This window comes from Mirounga angustirostris, unplaced genomic scaffold (genome assembly GCF_029215605.1).
Source record: "Mirounga angustirostris isolate CCGP_5_RB_7025 unplaced genomic scaffold, mMirAng1.0.hap1 SCAF_1, whole genome shotgun sequence".
Taxonomy (NCBI): Eukaryota; Metazoa; Chordata; class Mammalia; order Carnivora; family Phocidae; genus Mirounga; species Mirounga angustirostris.
The window spans coordinates 72,411,340-72,424,429 of NW_026991709.1; the positions used below are offsets into that span (position 1 = coordinate 72,411,340).

Below are 13,090 nucleotides of genomic sequence, written 5' to 3' on the forward strand. Positions count from 1 at the left end.
ACCTGAACTTGTTTAAAGGCCGAGGGAAGTGCTCTCTTCGGCAGCACATATACTAAAGGCCGAGGGGAAAAAGCCTGGAGCCAAAGAGCCAGGAGAGGTGGGGGGAGGAGGCATTGAGGGCTCAATCCCACCAAGTGAGCTTCTTAGAATTTGCCAACCCTTCCACACCCCTTATGTCCCGTAATCATTTGAATACTGTGAGGCTTGAAACAAACGGTGAGACTGTGCCCAGGGGTTGTGAAGAGAGATGTGGACTCACTAGGTGCAGTGTGCTGTCTACACCACGTGAGGAAATATGCGTGGAAACTGTCCAGCTCCACACAGCTTAGGGGACCAGAAGCAGCGTGTTCCTGGCTCCAAGGGAGGTGACATCTGCGCCATGGACCAGATGAGGTGTCAGCATATGTCCCGGACCCGGGGTAGTAGCCCCAGGAAAGTGTCACCATGTGCTAGAACCAGAGCCTAAATGCTTTCCCGCTTCCTGGGAGGTGTCTCCTAAGTGAGGTGGACCGGGGTGGGGCAGGGGTGCTACTTTCCTTTTCTCATGTTTAAGCAGCTAAGAGTTCTGTTAGCCGCAAGGTGTAACAATAATAACCCCGATGGCCGAGCTTCAAGGGCGCGGGCGCGGCAGGCTTTGCCAGAGCACGAGGCAGCAGGTGGCGCCTCCTGTGCCCGTCGCCGAAGGGACACCACGAAAACCAAACGCGCGATTTGTATATCCGGCCGGGGCCCTGCGCCGAGATAAAGCTTCTGCGGAGGGAAGTATTTAATTTGCCTCCAGCGCCATCGGAAGAAACTCCTTTAGGCCGGAGACAGTGGGGTGGGCGCCTGGAAGCTTTCTCTTGCGTATGCATCCCAGTCCTCCGCCCGAGGCCGAGGCCGGGTGCGCTGAGCTTGTTGTCAAAGGCCAATTAGTTTTTTGTTTGTTTTTGGATGGGGGTTGGTGCTGCTGTTAAGGAATGGAGACCTGGATTAAAGCTGGGATCTGGCTTCCTCTCCGTTGTAGCATAAGTTTCCTCCTTGAACCTTGACTCTGGGTAAGTCTATTCTAGGTCCCTCACTGGTCCTCAGTTTCCCTGTTCATTAAATGGGGATTTGTACTATGATCTTGTTTTTGCACGGCCAGGGTGGCAAATTCCACCTCCTCCAGGCCAAAAAAAACCCGTGCTCTGTTGGTAACCTCCCCTCCCCAGCACCCAGCTATTTTGAAAGGTCCTCTCCTCCCCTTTCTTTCCTTCGCGGGTCTAAGGGGCTTAAGGCGAGGTGGGCAGGGCCTGCCTCATGGCCCCGCCCATCTCCGCTGGCCCCGCCCCCGACGTCCCCTCTGCGCCCCTTCGCGCTCGGCGCTGGGATGAGGCAACCACGTGACCTCACATCCGGGCGCGGGAGTCCCGAGCTTGCGGCGCGCGCGCTCCCCCGCCCGCCGGCTCTCCCCGCAGCGTGATCTGGGCGCCACGGCGGAGGGGAGGGGGGTTCGCTTCGTCGCTGGCGGCTGGAGGCCGTTTCGGAGAGCAGACCGCCCCCCTCCCCTGCCCGCCTACCCCCGCCACCCTCCCTTGTTCTCGCTCTGTCCCGGCTGCACGCCGCCGCCGCCGCCGCGGGCGCTGAGGAGGAGAGCGCGGACGCCCCTGTGCCCGGCTCGGCCGGGGCCTGGCCGCGGCGCCTCCCTCCCCTCACCCCGAGCGCAGCGCGCGGCGGCGGCGGCGGCGGCGGCGCCTCGAATCCGAGCGACCCGCGGCCGCTGGCGCCCGCCAAGGGCGATGGGGCTGGGCTGAGGCGAGGCGGCGGCGGCGACAGCGGCGGGCCCGGGCCCCGGCCCCCCGCGGTCCCTCGGCTGCTCCGGCCCGGAGGCCGCGGAGGAGACGGCGCAGCGGCGGCGGGTGAGTGGTTGGGTTTTCCCGGGGCGCCGGGGGGACAGGGTGAGCGGGGCGCGGAGTGGGTGGGTCGTGGTGGTGATGGTGGGGGGTTGAAGGAGGTGAAGGGTGTTGTCGGGTACCAGGTGAGCTTCTGGTCGGCTCCTTGGGCCAGAATCCCGCATCACTTCCCGGGGGAGGTGAGTGGAGTGGGGAGGGGAGCGCTAAGCTAAGACCGCGGAATGTCTGCCTGGGACAGGTGAGGCGAGAAAAAGGGATCCACGTTGTGGGTGCGAAGGCCTGGTTTGGACACACTGCTTGCATTGGGACTGGGGAGTGGGATGGTGGTCCAGCCCTTTTGGAAAGTCCGGGAGATGGTGTGGTCGAAGGGCAGGACGCTTGATGTGTTTCTGCGGATGCTGCTTAAAGGCATCTTGAGTTCGTCCTTAACCTCGGAGTAGTAAGAGCTTCTTGCCGTCACCGCATTTTATGGATGACTAAGTGAGGCCCAGAGAGGAAAAGTCACTTCTTAATTGGTTAAGGCCTCTCACTTTGACTCTTTAAGTGAGGACTAGGAAAACCCCGGGGTCCTCTCCTCCAGTACTTGAGTGGCCACTCTCTTTATGGCCTTTACTTCTCCCCATTGCCTTCACAGGTTTTGTGGATGTATATTTAGCGGGGTTGTGGCCGGGGGAATGGATTGGGGATTGACAGTAACTCAGTTCGGGGCTTCCCAATTTGGAAAGCTTTTGTGACAGGTGTTTATCATTTCCTCTTCCCATAGATCTGACAGAAACATCCTTGGATCTTGGTGTCTGGACATAGGAGGTATGAATCACTCACGCAATTAACTCTTTTTAATCGTCAGTGTCTTAGAGCTATATTTAGTGGTTATATTAGTGCAAAATGAATGGGTATGGAGTCGTAAAACTAGAAACAGAAACTTAGGTTCCCTACATATGATTCTGAACTAAATAAGTAGAACATTTGTGTAATGACTATTTTAGCTCTATGAGTCAGGAAGTTAGAATTTTTTTTTTAAACCCAAGAAATACAGGAACGTTAAAGATGATTGCAAAATGAATACTGTTTTCTAAAGGCTTTGTTGCTAAAGTGAAGGTGTTCGGATTTCCTTGTCTTTTAAGGGGTGATTTCAGAGTTCAAAGTGCTCTGCCTTAGGTTAGATCTCAGCCTCCCTACCAGGGCACATACATTTTGTTACACAGGAGTATGCGTGGAATTCTTTTCTCAAGAGGATTGTTGCTTTGCCCAGAAGGCTACAGTTGCCAGAATAAGTAAGTGTATGTGGGTATCCCATTCTGGTTTAGCAACCCTTTCTTTTTTTTTTATTATTTATTTGACAGAGAGAGACACAGCGAGAGAGGGGAACACAAGCAGGGGGAGTGGGAGAGGGAGAAGCAGGCTTCCCGCGGAGCAGGGAGCCCGATGCGGGGCTGGATCCCAGGACTCTGGGATCATGACCTGAGCCGAAGGCAGACGCTTAACGACTGAGCCACCCAGGTGCCCCTAGCAACCCTTTCTTAAATGCAAATCAGTTCCTGGAAGTTCCAAGTAGTACCTATTATTAATAATTGTTATGGAAGTTTACATTTGCTACTGTCCTTTTGCATTATCCACTGCTAGATCAGGTGAGCCTGAGACAGCTAAGTGAGATTTTTGAACATTGTTAGAAGAACAACAAAACTTGTATTTGTTCAGGACATCGGGTAGGAAAAGTGATGATGCTGGTTACCTCCATTTATAAGTAGTATAGTTATAAATGAAAATATGAAGTAGCCGTTTATTTTGAAAATACAGTTGACAGGCTTCAATTTGATGCAGTGTTCAAATTATGTAGTAGGAGGGCTGATTTCTTTGCCCAGGTCAACCAGAATGCTTTATTTGGTGTATGCTTGGTAATTAAAATTTTAATTTATAACTGATTTGAGATAAATACAATAAATTCCTACATAGATAGGAAAATAGTTTTATAGTAATTAGAACAAAACTTTGTTAAGCCTGAATGTCTTAAACATTGTCTTCTGATAAGTTTCTATGTGGTTTTGCTTATTAGATTTTAGAGCTAAAATACTTCTCTTCGTTTAGTTAGCCCTTAATAGTTCTCTTATTTAGGTAACATCAGTTTCCCACCTATGTCATATTTCAAATATGGATTCTTATATGGATAATAATTGTGTGTTGGTAGCTACAACATAATGTATTAGAAAAAGCATGGACTTGGGAAATTAGACTGGAGGTTGATTTTTGACTTTTCGTAACTAGCTGTTTGACTTTGACCAGTGCTAATAGTTATTGAGTAAGCTTATTGCATAGTAGGCTTTGGATTAAACATTTAACATGCATTATTTCATTTAAGCCATATTTTACAGATGAGGAAACTTGAGGTTCAGAGATGTTAAGTTGCCCAGAGTCACACACAGCTGACTCGGTAAACCTAGAAATAGAAACTGCTTGTCACATACAGTAACAGAGAACTAAGATTCGGGCTGTCTTCTAAGTCCCTTATATTGTAAGTTGCTTAACTTCCCTGATCATCAGCGTCATCATCTTCTAATTCTTTTTTATTGAAAATGAATACTAATACTTATCTCAGAGAGTTTTGAGGATTAGCTGAGAACTTACGTCCTCCCTTTCCCCCATCTATTCCATATACTAAGTCAAGCTCTGCTTGTATAATATGGTGGTCTTGGAACCACTGTGAACATGAGGTTTTAAAATGTGAGTATATTTTATTCCCAAGATTAATAGTCCTAGGAGATGGGCCATGATCAGTGATATGGGGGCATCCTGTGAAACTTTGTCTTTATTCTGTATGTTTTCCCAGTGGTTTGGGTGATGGTGGAAATAAGAACTTTATACTTGAATGACAATGTGATGGTTGTAATTACTAAACATCTGGGAAGACAGAAGTAGAATTTTAAAACCAAGTAGATTACTTGGTTTATCTAACGCTGGATTCTGTCCACTGCTATACTTGGTAACCTAAACTAACTATATACTTAGTAAGTGGAAGACTTTGTGAATGGAACATAAGTTGAATAGGAGTTAGCAGCTTATCACTTATGAAAGATAACACTCTTAAAACAATTTATAGTGGTATGCTAAAAGAAGATAAATCTAGTGCTTGACATCTACCCGATACATCAGCAGAAGGTTTGTTCCAGTGATGAAATACATTCTGAATGTGCTGTATAGCCATCTAGTTAAATCCCCAACCCAGAGATAGCTGATGGGATTTAATCTTTGGTTTTGGGACATAGTTGTGTGAAATGAAGGTAAGTGGACTATGGAGAGAATAAATCTGTAGTCACTAAAACCATCTTCTAATTATTAACCCATCTAACTAGTCCAGGAAACATGCAAGAAGCAAGGAGATAATTGTTAGAGTCTTACTTGAATTTTGTTGACTTCATATTTTGAGATAGAGAAATAAGAGGGCATTGGAATTAGAACACATCTTTTAAGATTTATGTAAAAAAGTAAAAGGTTCTGGGTTTATTTAATCTGGAGAAAAGTAGGTGATATCTGTATGGTACAGTGTCCTGGACTTAATGGTAACTAGTGATTATATAAGCTATGAAACATTTGTATTAGTGGGGTGCCTGGGTGGCTCAGTTGGTTAGGCATCCAACTCTTGATTTTGGCTCAGGTTGAGCCCTTTGTTGGGCTCTCTAATAAAAAAAAAAAGTAATAAAAGAACACAAAAGATTTGTATTAGTAAGATTAAAAATAGAGGTGATGTGAAATGTCATGAATGAATGGTAATAAAAAATTATCACTTTTGTAATCGTGAGTTAAAAAGTGGCATTAGTAAGGAGGGAGAAAAATGGAATGAAGGAAAGGGAGAGTTGATCAGATAATCAAATGTCTGAGAATAAGGAAAATTGAGGGTGTGGATTGCTGAAGAGTTTCCATAGAACAGTTCTCCAGAGAGAACTGTCCCAACACCGGATCTGGTAACATCTTAGACCCAAAGGCTCATAATGGGGCCTTTGTTAGGTCTGAGTAGTAAAACATTAACTCAAATAGCAAACTTTAAGACTGCCAAATTAAAAAAAGGAGTTATGTACCACAAGGCATCTCCCCAGGGAAAGAGGCCATATAGACCTTTGAGAACAGAGCTCACAGAGACATGTTTCTTTGAAGGTACAGGTGAAGATACATCTTTTACATTCCTATCACCCAAGACAACTAACACTAGTATGAACTGAGAATGCAGTAAAAAGTAACCCTGTGTTTGGGGCGCCTGGGTGGCTCAGTTGTTAAGTGTCTGCCTTCAGCTCAGGTCATGATCCCAGGGTCCTGGGATTGAGCCCCTCCCTGCTTAGCGGGGAGCCTGCTTCTCCCACTCCCCCTGCTTGTGTTCCCTCTCTCGCTGTGTCTCTCTCTGTCAAATAAATTAAAAAAATAATAAAAATAAAGAAATCAGTCCAAAGGCCAGAGAAGTAAAATAAAATCTCAAATCTTCCTCTTAAAGATGTAGACACATTTCACTAACCAGTATTTTCTATTGTTTTATTTTTAATTTTTTATCATTTATTATTTTTTACTAACCAGTATTTTTAAATGAAAATAAGGCACATAAAATTCCATTAAATCAACCTAATTACACATATTTTTACATTTTATAATGTGACCAGGGAGAAAGAGAATGGATAACAGTAACACAGAGGATGGGGGGAATGACACACCCAGAGACAGAGAGGGAAAGACAAAAATACAAATAAGATGTACATTAGAGATACATGAGATTAACAGCTTGAGCCTTTTAGGACGCTGTTCCCAAAGGTGCAAAATCATGGTATCTTTCTATGAAAAGCCTGAATACAACATTATGTCCTTACTGCCTGCTGCTCTAGTTAAAATAAAACAGGCGGCAATCCTCAGTCCTGCCCCCACACATTCTCCTCTCTCTCTCTCTCTCTCCACACACACACACACACACACACACGATACTTGTTTTGAATATGTTAAATGTTATTAAACCAATAATTGTATGTTACCATTTATTGAGCCTCTTATCCTCACAATTCTCTAAGGTAGCTTTTATTCCCTCCATTCGTCAAATGAAGAAACTAAGAAAGGTTAAGTGACTTCAACCCGACTACAGAGCTAGTAAGTGATGAGGCTGGAGCTCACAGTCACTTGTATATGGCTCTGAAGCCCACATTTTAACCACTGTACCATGCCCACTCCCGAGGCATCTTTGGCCACCATTACTTTTTTTTTTTTTGAAGACTGGTGTTTTTTACTGTGCTATCCCAAGAGTAATGTTAAGGTTCAGATACTTTACATTTCATGAAAAACATCAACAACTTATATAGTTTTATTTATCTGTTTCTTTTATTTTTAAGTAAACTCTGCACCCAAGGTGGGGCTCAAACTCACAACCCCAAGATCAAGTCTCATGCTCTAGTGACTGAGCCAGCCAGGTGCCTCTATAGCTCTTTTAAAATAATGCAGATTTTACTAGCAGTAAGGAAGACATTAACACTGAATACAGCCGAGTATCAATCCAGAATTATACAAAGTACAAATGGTTCCCCAGTACTCCCAACTTCATTACCTAGCCTTTTAATTATGCTAGGTTCTTTGTGTGGTATAAAATACCCAGTGTAACCCTGGAGAGAGAACGGATTTTCATAGATATCTAATTTCTTTCTCCATTATTCACATTGTGGACTCTCATCATACATGCATTTAACTATACCCATTCAACTATTTGTGCTACACGAAAAAAGAAAAACAAAAAAATACTTTAAATAATGATGGCAGGATGCCTGCCTTTACATCCGTGTCCCAGAGAATGCAATGAAGACTATAAATTTGCTGTTCCTCAGCTAGTCTAAAGTCCCATTCACCTGTCAAAAAGTATCTTGCATAGCCAATTATGATCCAGCTCACCAAAAAAGTAACCTATTCTTATTTATTTATTTATTTATTTATTTATTTATTTATTTATTTATGTGAGAGAGAATGAGAGACAGAGAGCATGAGAGGGAGGAGGGTCAGAGGGAGAAGCAGACTCCCCGCCGAGCAGGGAGCCCGATGGGGAACTCGATCCCGGGACTCCAGGATCATGACCTGAGCTGAAGGCAGTCGCTTAACTGACTGAGCCACCCAGGCGCACAAAAGTAACCTATTCTTAAAGCTGGAGGAAAAACTAGGCTGTTGGAATTGAAAAACAGTATGTCAGTTAAGAACCAGTTTTCAAACTGGTATCTTCCTAAAGGACCTTTTCAACAGTAATTTTCCCTATACAGGATTTCTACCTTAAATGAGAATTTAGGCCCAAAGCCCCCACATAAAAGGTAATTTCACTTTACCCAGCTCTTTAGATTATGAAGAATTAGGAACTCAAACATTTGTCTTGTATATTAAAATAAGTTAATTAGTAATGCATATTCATCCTATTTCACAAATGGGAAAAAGCAGAGCAACAGGGATGCTGTTAGAAGAAGGCACGCTTGGGGCGCCTGGGTGGCTCAGTCAGTTATGCGTCTGCCTTTGGCTCAGGCCGTGGTTCTGGAGTCCTGGGATCGAGCCCCACATCGGGCTCCCTGCTCAGAGGGGAGTCTGCTTCTCCCTCTCTCTCTGCTCCTCCCCGCCCCCATGCTCCCTCTCTCTCTCTCGATCACTCTCTCTCTCAAATAAATAAAATCTTTTTAAAAAAGAAGGCATGCTAGACACATATGGGAACTGTTCCATGACTTATTAAAAATGTAATAAAAGTCTGTCATGTGGGGCGCCTGGGTGGCTCAGTTGGTTAAGCATCTGCCTTTGGCCCAGGTCATGATCCCTGGGTCCTGGGATAGAGCCCCACATCAGGCACCCTGCTCAGTGGGGAGCCTGCTTCTCCCTCTCCCTTTGCCCCTCCCCCTATTCGAGCTCTCTCTCTCTCAAATAAATAAAATCTTAAAAAAAAAAGTCTGTCATGTAATCAAAAGCAATCCTTAACATTGGTTCTCAGTAGAAAAAAGAAAAAAACAGTGAGTTCTGAGATGAGCCATTACCAGAGTACAAAACAAAGGCAAGAGTGGAAAGAATACCCTACCGACAAAAACTGTCTAACCCCAGATCCTTTACTGGCATGCTGTTGCTTACTCTCCACACGTGTCCTTTTCTGTAAAAAGAAGGGACTAATCTATCACCTGTGACAATTCACCATTATTGTTTTCCAATCTCACACTTCCATTATTTCAGTGTTCAACTCACAAATTCCTTGTGAGGAAAATAGGTAAAAACTAAATAAAATAGGAGTCAATTAATCTAGCTTGCTATCAGAGGTAGAACTGTCTTTCATATCACCACCCAAAAACAGTTAACAAATATTTTTATTTTTTTTCAAGATTTTATTTTTTTTAAAGATTGTATTTATTTATTTGAGAGAGAGAGAGAGAGCGCATGAAAGGGGGGAGGGCCAAGGGGAGAAGCAGACACCCCACTGAGGGGGAGCCCGATGTGGGGCTCGATCCTGGGACTCTGGGATCATGACCCAAGCCGAAGGCAGACGCTTAACTGACTGTGCCACCCAGGTGCCCCTTCAAGATTTTATTTTTAAGTAATCTCTACACCCAACCCGGAGCTCAGACTTACAACCCCAAGATCAAGAGTCACATATTCCACCAACTGAGCCAGACAGGCAACCTCAAATATTTTTATTTAAAACTTCTGAGAAGGTCTACATAAATCATCAAGTTCCATATCATGTAATCGGTAAATTCTACTTTACATAGTTAACTCACTTTTCTCAGCAATTCAGTTTCTTACCTAGCTGGTAACTGAGTATCAGCAGATCATTTAAAAGCTAGATCCACAGGGAGTAAGTGAGAGTCAGCAAAACAGAGAAATTTCAATTAAGAGCTTGATTATACCTCAGTTCATACACATACACAAATAGACTTTAAACACAGGGTACTTTTTTTTTTTTAAGATTTGATTTATTTATTTGACAGAGAGGGAACACAAGCAGGGGGAGTGGGAAAGGGAGAAGCAGGCTTCCCGCTGAGCAGGGAGCCCAATGCAGGACTCGATCCCAGGACCCTGGGATCATGACCTGAGCCGAAGGCAGACCCTTAATGACTGAGCCACCCAGGCGCCCCTGGATTGATTTCTTTAAATGTTGGTCACTGGTTCTTCAAAGACCAAAGAGATTATGCCTTAACAACTTCTTTTTTTTTTTTGTAAGATTTTATTTATTTGAGAGAGAGAGCGTGCACGTGAGCACGTGTGAGCGAGTGTGCGCACAGAGGGAGAGGGAGAAGCAGAGTCCTTGCTGAGCAGAGAGCCCGACTGGACTGACGTGGGGCTCCATCCTAGAACTCTGGGATCATGACCTGAGCCTAAGGCAGACGCTTAACTCACTGAGCCACCCAGGCGCCCCAGTGCCTTAACTTCTTAAGCCATCAATTTTCTAAGCTCATTTATAATTTAGTTTCAGCTGTGATTTCCTAAAGTTTCTCTTCAAAATTTTTGCTTTACTGTTTCACCAAGCATAAGAGATGGAATCCTTATTTACATGTCAATTATAATAATGTTATTCAGTTTGCTAAGTTAAATGTAAGGTAGTGCAGGCAAGTTGCCTAATTTTGTATGGAGCACTTAAATTATTTGAAAGAATAGACTAGGGGCACCTGGGTGGCTCAGTCAGTTAAGCGTCTGCCTTCGGCTCAGGTCATGATCCCAGGATCCTGGGATCCACCCCCGTATCGGGCTCCCTGCTCAGCGGGGAGTCTGCTTCTCCCTCTACCCCTACCAACCCACCCCACTGGTGTGCACACAAAAATAAATAAAATCTTTAAAAAAATTTGAAACTTAAATTCTCAGTTAAAATAGATTTTTATTTCATGGATCCTTTTGATATGAAAATAAGCTTTTTATAGTTATTACCACTGCCTTAGAGTTCATTGATGAATAAATTTTAGCTAACCCATGGTTGTTTTCTGTTCAGTTTTTGGTGAGAACAGAATAAAGTGTTTAATTTAGTTAGGTTCAGAAACATCTTAATGTGTTTTTTTTTCCCTGAATCCTTTCTTACCTCTGATACAGCCCATGGTGAATGACCTTTTCTCATGTTCCCTTAAAAGTTGCGGTAATTACCAATTATTTTGGTACATAAGAGTTGTGATTTTTATAGGCAAGAAGGAAGGAAGCTTGGTTAGGGCCTCTTGGTTATGCCCTCAGGACTGTGGTGGCAAATTTAACTATTCAGTATTTTTTTAGTTCCTGTATGTGCCAAGCACAGGGCTAGATGTTGGATATATGTTGATGAACGAGTTTTGCCATCTTGAAGGTAAACAGTCTAGCAGGTGAACACAGTGCTCCTGCACTGTACAAGTCCTGAAGACAGCATTCACACTGTATTCTTTGGAATGTGGCCCTGTGGTGTGGGCTTTAGTGTCTCAGTTGAAAAAAGTTCAGAATCTCTATCCCGTGCAAGTTAATCCATATCTTTATCTTATCAGGCAAGGCCCTTCATCATAATCTGATCCTGTCCCATGTTTTTAGCTCCATTTCTAGCTGTTCCCTAGAGGCTACCCTGTGCTCTAGCTGGTTTAACTTGTATTCGTGACATTTTCTAGGATTTCTCACCTTAGTACTTCTTTTTTTTTTTTTTTTAGTTTTTATTTTAATTCTGGTTAGTTAACATACAGTGTTATATTAGTTTCAGGTGTACAATATAGTGATTCAACAGTTCCATACATCATTTGGTGTTCCTCTTGGCAAGTACACTCCTTCATGCCCATCACCTCTTTAACCCATCCCCCCAGCCTCTTCCTCTCACCTCAGTACTTTGGCGTGTGGTAATTCCTCTGCTTGGATTCCATCCCTCTGTTATTTTCTTTTTGCTGCCTGTTTGCCTGATGAACTTCACACCTTTCAGGTCTTAGATCAAGGGATATAATCTCCAGCATTTAGCACAGTACTTGGCACATGTAGACAGTGACATTTTTTTTTTTTAAAGATTTTATTTATTTATTTGAGAGAGAGAGCGCACAAGTGGGGGGAGGGAGGGGCCGAGGGAGAGGGAGAAGCAGGCTCCCCACTGAGCACAGAGCCCAATGTGGGGCTCGATTCCAGGACCCTGAAATCATGACGTGAGCCGAAGGCAGACACTTAACTGAGTCACCCAGGCGCCCCAGACATTGACTTTCTAAAACATGACTTTTTATGAAATCAGAAATGGTGATAAGCCATAATGATTTTTGCTAAGTGCTAATTTAATATTTACAGATTTATCCTGAATTATTAGGACACTTGGGCAACATTGGTTTTTTTCAACTAATTTGCCTTTTCCTAAATCAAGCAATGGTGTAGAGTATATTTGAAGATCCTACCTGGCTAGGATAAGGACCGTTTTAAGTTCATTGGAGAACATGTTAGTGAGACTTTCCAGAATAATGAAAAATTGGTCATAAATGGTCTCTCAGCTGAACCGAGCTTTTCAGTCCAAGAATGGGTGACCCAGAGGATGGCAGTAGCACGAGTTCCAGCGCTGTTTGTGCCGGTAGTGCCCAGTGCTGCTGCGGTGAGAGCCCTTGAGGGCAGCCCGGGCAGGAATACTCCGGGACTGTTCCATGATGCCCACTCGCCACATCTCCTCCGTACTTGTATTGTTTTGTTATTTGGAGATTTATCTTCTATTTCTCAGCTTTGAGAAGTTATAATTTATTTATGTATTTTTTTTTAAAGATTTTATTTATTTATTTAATTGACAGAGGGAGAGACAGCGAGAGAGGGAACACAAGCAGGGGGAGTGGGAGAGGGAGAAGCAGGCTTCCCGCGGAGCAGGGAGCCCGATGTAGGGCTCGATCCCAGGACCCAGGGATCATGACCTGAGCCGAAGTCAAATGCTCAACTGACTGAGCCATGCAGGTGCCCCTAGACTTTGCAGTGTCTTGCTAGTAAGAGGATTGTTCAATTTGCTTAATCCAGTGTATTTCTTCAATTTATATGAGCAGGGGATGCCTTTTAAAAATTTTTATTTTGGAGGGGCTCTTACCAGTTTGGGAAATGCTGCTGCAGACAATGGGAAGCTATTTAAATTTCAGGCAGAGAAATGATCATGTATGGATTATATAATGATATGAATGAGGGAGACTAGAGAGGGCATCAGGACCCTGATGGGCAGTGCCAGTGGAGATAGGGCTTGGTGAAGTGGATGTGAGAAAGGTAGAAATGATGACTAAGTGCCTCCTTGTGGATACGAAGGAGTC

At 44.0% G+C, this 13,090-nt stretch overlaps 1 protein-coding gene across 3 annotated transcripts in view; it reads left to right on the plus strand.

Annotated features, from left to right (window-relative positions):
- The first annotated feature begins 1,385 nt into the window (after positions 1–1,385).
- ATP13A3 (ATPase 13A3) overlaps positions 1,386–13,090 on the plus strand; it is a 95,531-nt gene continuing 83,826 nt past the window's right edge. For 2 of the 3 annotated variants that reach the window (XM_045903138.3, XM_045903140.3), the window contains exons 1-2: positions 1,387–1,880; positions 2,638–2,681. The gene's annotated coding sequence lies outside the window, so the exon portion shown is untranslated. Of the gene's footprint in view, positions 1,881–2,637; positions 2,682–13,090 lie in introns of all 3 variants that reach the window. The other variant, XM_064580088.1, reaches the window with a different exon arrangement.